The following is a 10,859-nucleotide window of genomic DNA, read 5'->3' as shown; positions in this document are numbered from 1 at the left end:
TACCACAAATCCAAATTCCAAACACAGCATTATGTATAACCTTGAAACAAATGAATACGTAAATGGGTCATTGAACTGTGACCACTTGAACTAATTAATTCAGTTCCCAGCTAACTGTTTGGTGAAGTCTTCAAACTATATAAATATCAAAAATGCTGGAAATACCAAAAATTCTACCAAATGTATCACATGGGTATGGGATCCACATTGTGTAGGTCTCATACCTATGTGAGACATTTGGTAGAATTTTTGATGAAATTTTTAGAGTCACTAACATTACTCTATAGTATATATATTATTTATAGAATAACACAAATACTGTATTCGTCTTATTGGAGTGAGAGCCCCATCTAAAATGAATTCAGTGCTGCATTCTATTTCATTTTTTGGTTGAAAAGTAAATAAATAATTGTGTGTTTGTATTGTTTTCCCCCAATGAGCTTGTGCATGTTCACTTTTTTTTCTTCTTTTTCTTAATTTATGTTGTAATGCTCTCTTAAACTGGTGTATGGGAACCTCTCTGTCAGGTTGGTTGGTTTGGTTGGACATGGAGATGATGAAATGGGGGCCTAAAGAATTTTTGGCCCAGAGAGGACCTAACTCTCCAATTATTTCATGTTTCAATTTTTTTGGTACACAAGATGAGTTTATTAGACCTCTAGATCCACCCCAACCCTAACTTAGGTCACTTGGAAAGCATTGGACACAAAGTGGTCCATCCCCAAACTCAGAAAATTAAACTAGCTTGTCATCACTACACATAGAACATAACTTTTCTCCACATTGGTGTCACTGGCTTTAAAAATGAACAATGTGTATCTTCATCCAAGGGTCTCATCTCAGAGTTTTTTTTTTTTTTTTTTTTTTTCAAGACAAAATGATCTTCACGGAGCTTCTAATTATTCTGTTCTAAATATGCAGAACTTTTGTTTTCCACTTACTAATCTTTATTTTGAATGCATTGCTATATCATGAACATGTTATTTCTTAATTCAAACTACTTGCATAACTTATTTTAACTAGTTCCTATATAAGTCAAGCGCAAATCAAATCGAATTAAGCCTTGTGTGCCAGTGAATTGGGGTTGTCTATATAAATTGGTTTTCATCACGTGGTTCTATCAAGACTTGAGACCTAAAAAAGAAAAAGAAAAATGATATACAAGATTATTTTTTACACCTATTTTTTAGACTCAATATATAAATGATATGATTGGTTGATAATTAAAGAAGATATGAGAAAGAGAGTGTGTTACATTTAACAGCCTAATTGATTGTCACATCATTTAAGCTTGAAAAGTTAGTCTAATTTTTAGTCTTAAATAGCAATGCTTAAAAAAATTTCGTAATATCACTTTTTACTCTCACTTACTATGTTAGTTTAAGTCTTTGTTTCCCCTAACATTTCTATTAATCGTGATCATAAATATAATGCGATCATCATAAGATTATTGATCACTTAAAGCAAATCTCAGACACCTAAACAAAAAGCATGAACAAAAGCGAATATTGAGACCACCATCCTCCAGTATTGAGACCCAAGATTCTGATATAGAGGAGGTGAATACAAATAGTAATAAATAAAAAAATTCATTTAGAAAGTGTGGAATACAATATTAATTTCTAGGTAAAAAATGAAAAGAAGATAAAAACATATGTAAATAAACATGTGTTTTTTATATCCAAGTTGAGTTACAAAAGATCAAAACCGTAAGATAATTTAATTTCTAAAATAAAACAATATGAGTTTTTTTTTTTTTTATCATTCATTTTTGAGTTATGTTTGACACTTTTTTATGTTATTAAACGTATTTATGATACAATCGAGATTAAAATCCCAAACCATGTCTTAATGAATGTGATAAAGTAATTGGTTGTCTTATCCTTCGTCTTTTCTTCTCCACAAACTAGGGCTTGTAATCGATACTCTCATTATAAATAATTAAATTACTTTTGTTATAATTTACCTAAAATTTTTAAATTTATTCTTTGATTATTGTAATTCATAGATATAATAAGGAGCAACTATTTCAATTATTTTGAAAAACGTAAAGTCAAAAATAGATAGAATTTTTTATAGTGATTTTTTTTAGAGTGATCCTAAACTGATATTTTGGATGATTGAGATTTAATTCTATAAAATTTGATAGTACACTAATCATTTTACCTTTCAATTCCCAAACCCAAATCCTATCACTCTAGAAAAAATTGCTCTAAAACTCATGATTAAGTAAAAAGTTTTCAGCAAAGGCCTCTCCTAAAGTTTGAAGAAAATACAGTAAATCTCACAATTTTGACATAATGACACTAACTTCACTTTTAGTAAAGTTAAATGGACCAGAATTAATACAGATGGAGTGAAAATATAAAAATAAATAAAGTAAAATATACATTTTCATGTAAAAGAGATAAGAATATCATTTTTTAATACATATAACTAACAAATAATTGATAAGAATAAATTAAGCGTTATATAAATTAAAATCTTAAAATAACTCAATATAATCACGCTAAAACTGTAAAACATATTATATTTTACTCGATAAAAATCGGTGTAATATACCCAAAGTTTTTATTAAATGGTAGGGGGCCATACCACACTCACATTCACACGAGAGGCCTTTGCAATGGAGAGAGAGAGAGAGAGAGAGAGAGAGAGAGAGCATACCTTCCTATCAAAGTACAGTTGGAAAGTTTGGCGTTGAAGCCAAAGTGTACCTTCCCTTTTTACAACTAAAATCAGGCATCCACCTCATTTTCATTGCATTGCTTTGATTGACAGTAGGTTAATTTTGTTGGTGGTGGTGGTGAGTGAGGAGAGAGACATAACACCAACCTTCCTAAGCATTCTTCACCACTTATTTCCATAAAAATTAAACAATCTATCCATACAAAATCAGTTCATTGTTTTACCGTAAGTCCGATTATATATTGTCTCAATCATGTCACCAATCCCACGTAATATCGTTTCACCGATTTATAACAAATTCGTTACATTAATGGTCTTTTAAAGTCTGTAATTGATTACAGTTTAATATCTAATTTTTTTAATTATTTTCATTTTAGTTTCAAAAATACGCAATATATTACACTAAACATGTCACCATTCAAAATCAATAACGAGAGAAGGGACATATTTGAAACTTCACAAAAAGAAAATACATTAAAATTTATATTTTGAGAATCATGTGTGTTTTTTATCATTTTCATTTAGTTGAGACTTCATGTAAAATATGTAGGGGATTCGAAATGAATAGCAAATAATAATAGTACTTGGAGAGGCAAAATTATGTTGGTGAATCAATAATCTAAAGTAACCGAAGAGTGAATAGCCGGATGAGAGTAAAGCAAGTGGTTCAAGAAAAGAATGTGGTGGTGCAAAATGGCAACATATCATTCCAATTCCCAAGAAGTTTACTCTTTGACCTTAGAAAATAAGTTCTATTTATAAGCCTTTTCTCGGTACCAAAATATACCAAGTGGCCAAATAGCATAACGACACATGTCGCAGGATATTCTATCTTGAACCACCAGGTTTTGGTAGACACGCATCCATTGACATGTACTATCTGTTTGGCATAAAGCCTCAACAAGTACCACTATACTATCTATTTGGCATGAGTCTCAGCATGTACCTTTTTGGTGCGGATCTCAGTGAGTGTCGTTTTGACACAGACCACAGGAGGTGTACCTTCTTCGATGTCTCCTTCCCATTATGGTACTCGCTATGGCATCCATCTTCTCAATTCGATTTCCGAAGACATGAACTATCAAGACTCATGATCTGCTATCAACCATACTTGTGTCTACCTCAGAAACTCCTCCACCCTTGTGTATTTGATCATTTTGATTTAGTTAAGACTTCATGTAAAATATGTAAGGGATTCGAAATGAATAGTAAATAATAATAGTACTTGGAGAGGCAAAATTATGTTGATGAATCAATAATCTAGAGTAACCGAAGAGTGAATGGCCCGATGAGAGTAAAGCAAGTGGTTCAAGAAGAGAATGTGGTGGTGCAAAATGGCAACATATCCTTCCAATTCCCAAGAAGTTTACTCTTTGACCTTAGAAAATAAGTTCTATTTATAGGCCTTTTCTCAATACCAAAATATACCAAGTGGCCAAATAGTATAACGACACATGTCGCAGGGTATTCTATCCTGAACCTCCAGGTTTTGGTAGACACGCATCCATTGACATGTACTATCTATTTGGCATAAAGCCTCAGCAAGTACCACTATACTATCTATTTGGCATGAGTCTCGGCATGTACCTTTTTGGTGCGGATCTCAGTGAGTGTCGTTTTGACACGGACCACAGGAGGTGTACCTTCTTCGATGTCTCCTCCCTGTTATGGTACTCACTACGGCATCTGTCTTCTCAATTCGATTTCCGAAGACATGAACTATCAAGACTCATGATCTGCTATCAACCATACTTGTGTCTACCTCAAAAACTCCTCCACCCTTAGCCACTTCACCACAAACTCCCCAAATTCCCAAGGTGTGGGCCACAGTAAGAAATTAGCCTTATACCAAGCCCAATGGGGCTTCCTTGGCCCTATCTGTGTGACCAAGACAAGTATGACCTGGGTAAATGGAAAGGGAGTCCCTTATTTTCAAGCTACTCTACTCTCATCTTCGCGGGGTCGCCGTGGTATGTTGGTACCTTTGATACATGTTAGCAGCTCCAACTAGTAAGTATTGGGGCCCACTATCAGCACCAAGCTATATATACTTCAATCATGCTATTAGCCTTAGGCTGTTAATGTTTTAGGGTTTGCTATCGGTGTCAAGCATTAGCCTATCATTTGTATGACAAAAGCCTCTTTTAAAGGCTGCTATCATTTTGAGGAGTCTTGCCTCAAAAGATAGTTGTGGAGCCTTCATCAGCAAGTGTTCCCAAGGCGGCGCCGTAATGTTTTGATGAGATAGCGATGCTAAGGTGGGTTACCTTAGCTACTATCTCACAGCAAGTAAGCCTCAATAAGTTCCCTTGGATTTACTTCCTTACTTTTGGAAACCCATTTGGACCCATTGGGTCGAATCTGACACGACCCTTTGGTTGGCCCATTTTTCTTGGGCTTTGATCCATATTTATTTAATGACACTTATTCGCCTAATAAAGGCGACTCCCATGATTAGGTTAACATTTCAATGTCTGCCCCTCCACAAAATATTACATATATATATGAAAATTTGTGGTACACACTCCCTTTATGGTCTTTTGTTTTGATCTATTGTGGTACTAGTTATGAATAATTGTAATGTTAGTTATGACATTATTTTAATTATGATTCAAAAGCTCTTTAGTTATACTTTAAGTAGTGTTTGATTCTAATTCATTTTTTTTAAAATTATAATTCCCATAGAAATGAGTTATGACTCCCATAATAACATTGATCTAGTATGACATGCCTTACATTTTTTAAATGGTAATTATCATAAATCTCAAGAGATCCTTTCGACTCTTATCCTGTATTTGGTTGGAAAATTTGAAAATGAATTTAGAAAAAGAAAAGGAAAAGGAAAATGTAGGTGAAATGTGAATAAAATATACGTACATTTCACCTAATTTCACACACTTTTTTTTCTTTTCATTTCTAAATCTCTTCTCAAATCTCTCAACCAAACACAGCGTTGTAGTAGTTGTAAGTGTAGGGCGTTGAAGGGTGATTTTACTAATTTTAAACTGTAGCTAGAGCATCTCTAATTTTTAACTTTTTTTATTAAATTTAAATTAATGAAAAAATATTCAAAAACCATCTGCAATTCTTTTATTAAATGTTTGTCAAACCAAAGGACAAATATTTTTTTCATCAAATTAAAAATTCATTAAATTCAATGAAAATTTAAAAATGTAAAGTATTTTAGATGATTTTTTTTTTAATCAAATTTGATGGAAAAAAATTTGAGATGAGAGAAAAAAAATTTAAAGATTTTAATAAAAAAAATTGATCAACCAATTGAAATAATTTATGTCAAGTTAAATTTTTTATTCAAATTTAAAATAAAATTTGATAGGAAAAAAGGATAAATTACAAACACACCCTGAGGTTTGCTTCTAATACGCATTGCATCCTGTGATTTAAAAAATTACAAATACTCTATTATTATAATTTTTTATCTAACAGAATTAATAGAAAAAATAAAATTTCTAATAGTTTTCCTAAAAAATAATAAAATTATCTAAATTGTTAATTAAAATATATTTCTTGTATTATTAAAAATTATTAATTGACTTAATAATATATTAATAAAAAATTATTTATAATACTATTAGAAAATTTAAAAGGATGAAATATAATTTTTAAAATTATAAAAAATAATTTATATTTTAAATTAATTTTAGAGGATGTATTTATAATTTAAAAAAAATAGTAAAAGTTTAAAAATGCTAGAGAGAGAACAAAACAATAGGGGACTGAAAATGACATTTTAGGCTCATTTGGCACGCCGTCTTAACAACCTCCCGCCCCGATGAATTGCCGATCCAAAAACGAAGTCAAAAGTTAGTTAGACGATTTTATGCAAATCCCAACCAAATATCAAGCAAAAAGACTCGAGACTGGTTGTTTAAGATATTCTGAATAAATGTATTTTTTAATTTTTATGAAATATAAATTGGATATGGATTGGGTTTAAAGTGATATAATTAGGGGTGTAATTCGGGCGGGTTCGGTTGGGTTAAGAGGTTGTCCAAGCCCAGCCCAAGTTGTGCTGAGACCTGCCCAAGCCCGCCCAAGTCCGAATTGTAACCCGAGGATATCTGCCAAAGCCCGACCCGAGTTAAACCCGAATTACCTGAATTGTCCGAATTATAAATGAATTTTAGTTTTTTTTTTGTAACTACATTATTAAATTATTAAAATTTGACTCTATTTATATTTTATTTTTTATTTTTTTATAGAAAATTATTAATACCATCAAAACAAATAATTTATATAATGTAAGAGATATGCTACTATAGTAGTCCTTACAACTTATGAGTGAAAATAAAAAGAAAAAAAAGTAAAATTTTATGTTATTTGTATATATAATATATATTCAATATGATTTAATAATTAAATTACTTTAATATCATGTAATGGCTAATAATTTATATGTATATTTAATATTTTTATATATCTATATATGTATAATTCGAGTTCGCGTTGTTCGAATTGTTTGACGTTTTTGCCCAAACCCGTCCAAATTTAATTCGGGCTTCTGAATTTTTGCCCAAGCCCGTACCGAATTTGAAAATATTTTGTCCAAACCCTAAAAAAACTCGGGTTGGGCTCGGGTTACTTGGGTTGAGCCCGCCCAAATTGCACCCCTAGATGTGATAGAGAAGTGATGTGACTTAAATAAAATAATGTGACTTAAACAGAATAGTGATTTTTTGACTTTTTTAAAGGATGACAAACAAGGCCTAAGACTATGTTTGGCATGAATGGTTTGGATTAAAAAAATTATAAAAAAATAAAATAGGTTAAAATGTTAATAAAATATAATATCATATTCAAATCATAATTATTTCGTTTTTTCTCTTATAAAAGTTAAAAAAGTCAAAAAATTCATTTCAAACAAAATTTTTTAGGTCCAGGCTAAAATAATCGAAAAATTAAAAAGTCAAAAGGTCAACTCACATTTCAAACAAAGGCTAAGTGCAAAAAAGTCGTCAGTCATGTTTTCAAAATATATATATATATATATATAAGTAGTAATTTTTATGGGAGGCTTATTTATAAGTTATTTTTCAGACACTTATGATAGGCTAAATTCTGTGTAATTTCTTATAAAGTCTCAAGTCCTATTTAGATAGGAATGTATTCCACAAGATCATACATAAACGTAACGTGACGTGACATTTACATAAACGTAACGTAATGTGACACCTATATAAACGTAACGTAACGTGACACGTACATAAACTTAACGTGACACCTACATAAACGTAACGTAACATGTCACGTTACGTTTTGTAAACTTAATGAGTTTTTATTTTTTTAAATTGAATGTGAAAATGTTGCTGGTTTATGTTGGTGTCACGTTACGTTTCATATAAATATGATCTATAGTAACATTCAATTTCTTATATAGGAAATTGAATGTTGCCATAAATCATAGGTGTCACGTTACGTTTATATAGGTATCACATTATGTTACGTTTATGTAGATATGATCTATGGTAACATTCAATTTCTTATAGGTTCTTATAGGAAATTGAATGTTACCATAAATCATAAGTGTCACGTTACGTTACGTTACGTTTATGTAGATATGATCTATGATAACATGCAATTTCCTATATAGGAAATTGCATGTTATCATAGATCATAGGTGTCACGTTACGTTTATATAGGCGTCACGTCATGTTACGTTACGTTTATATAGATATGATTTATGGTAACATTCAATTTTCTATATATGGTTTTACTATTATTTATGATATTAACAACTAATATTGAGAGTAAATGTGTCAACAAACTTTTCACAGGATTTATGGGAACATAAATTTTTTAGTATGACCATATGTAACATAAGTCTCCCTAATAGGATCTATAAATAATTTTTTCAAATTTGATTAATTTTAATGATTTTGTAATTATTAAATTTATAAATATTTTATGACAAAAGTTGCTGTCTTTTTGGTTTTTTTTGTTTTTTTTTTTTTAAACAACTTGTCTTGTCCCGTTTTTGCTTTGCTCATCTTTTGGTCTATTTTGAAAAGTAAATTAAGGGGTTGTTTAAGATGACCTAAATAAGTATATTTTTTGTCTTTTTATAAAAAGATGTGTAGAAAAATAGAGAGGTGATGTGATAGAAAAAAAATAAAAAGATAGATTATTTGAGACTTCCCAAACTTAGCCTAAGTATGTTTTAGTTTTTTTTTTGTGTTTTTTTTTTTAAAAAAATGTGTAAAAAAAATAATGTGATAAAAAAATTAAAAGGCTAACAAAACTAACTTTTAACCCAATTAACAAAATAGGCCTTTGTCACAACAAAATTTGACCTTAACAAACATAGCCCAGCCTTTGACCTGATTATGTTTTTCCAATTTAAAATTAATTAATTAGCTTTTTTTGTCAATCCATAATAGAGTAAATTAGTAGTATAAGATATATTACATCATTAAAGTTCAACCAAGATAGAAAGTCAAGAAAACAACAAAGCCAACCCAGTTGGCCCAAGACCAAGACCAAGCCCAAGCCCAAGCCCAACCACTTATATACAATTTCCATAATGAAGAAGAAATAAATACTACTACAAAGAATATTAAATTCCTTTTCATAAAAGTTAAACCCGAGACTTCACGCTACAAAGCGTGTTACACAACTACTAAACCAAATACCTTGGTTGAAAAATTATTAATCGAAATATATTTGTAATTGTAACATCATTATGCGGATTAGAAACTTAAAGTGATGGGAAGTAATTTAATTTTCAAAATTGTAGAGGACAATCCGTATTTTAAGCAAAATATAAATAATATGTTTGTAATTTAAAGTAGCAATCCCATTAAAAAAAGAAAAATGTTTGGGACCCCCATAAAGGAAGACCTTCACGACCCCTACTGATGTATTAACCATTGATGTGTTTGAATTTTTTTTTGACAGTGACATGAATGATTCAGATCATTTTGAGAATTGTGGAGGTTGAATTTTATGAGAGTCTCTATCATTATTGTTAAAAAAATGTGACATGCTTTAATGTATGAGGAAAATAAGTTTATCCCTACTATGATTATGTAATTTTAAATAAATAATAATAATTGCCTTGTTTGATTCCAAAAAATTGTGTTTAGTTTTCAAAAAAAAGAATTTTTTTATTTCTTTATTTTTTTTTTTAAGAATTTTTTTATAAATATTTTACATAAATTTTTTTAATTTTTAAATACACATATTCTAAATACACTTAAAAAGTATAATATTTATGAAAAAAAACTTTAAAAAATTCACCAAATATAAAAAAATAAAAAAATAAAAATATGAAATTCAATACATTTTCGTATTTTGTTATATTCAATAATTTTTAAAAATATTTTTGTACAATTTTTTTACTTTTTAAGTATATTAAGATTAAGTGAATTTAAAAATTAAAATATTTTTAAAAATATTAAAAATATAAAAATACGAATTAAAAACTCAAAAAACTATTTTTAAAATTTGAAAACCAAATAGGATGAATGAGATCAAAGGATTATGTATCCATTTATATATTTGTAAGAGAAATATTACTAAAACTTTTACCAATAATTTTATTAAATATTTACAAATTTATATGGGTCTGATACCAAGTCATGATAAATCTCATCAAAACTTGTGAGTGTGTTGTTAACAAAAATATTAATATTCCTAATATTATCCTTTTTTAATGATTGATAATTTTAATAAAATAACACTTATTTAAAAAAATATTAAATTAATAGTTATTCAAAACATAAAATTTGAAATCCTACCAAATTCTTAGAAGATCAATTTATAAAACCGTAAAGAACCAAGTGCATGAAATCACAAAAAAACTAGTGTAGGAAATTTCTACTTCCACATGGTAAAACACTTCTTCAGACCTTCCTAATAAAATAATAACCATTTATTATTTTACTGTATAAATATTTCGTAATGTGAATGTTCACACTGTCAATGTAAACATTCACACGTTAATGTGAATATTCACATTGTAAAATATGAATGTTCACATCACTAAATTACTAACCGTTTAAAAAATATTTGTAAGGAGTAGAAATATCCATAAAATACTTTAAATATGAGAATTAAGATTTGATAGATTAAATGTTCAAATAATAAAACTTATTAAAACATAAGAATATCTTATGGAATAATTGGGATACAAAAACTTAAAAAAAGATTTT

The sequence above is a fragment of the Camellia sinensis genome, chromosome 2 (assembly GCF_055761805.1).
Source record: "Camellia sinensis isolate YWXY chromosome 2, ASM5576180v1, whole genome shotgun sequence".
NCBI classification, from domain to species: Eukaryota; Viridiplantae; Streptophyta; class Magnoliopsida; order Ericales; family Theaceae; genus Camellia; species Camellia sinensis.
Note: the sequence above shows the minus strand (reverse complement) of the source record.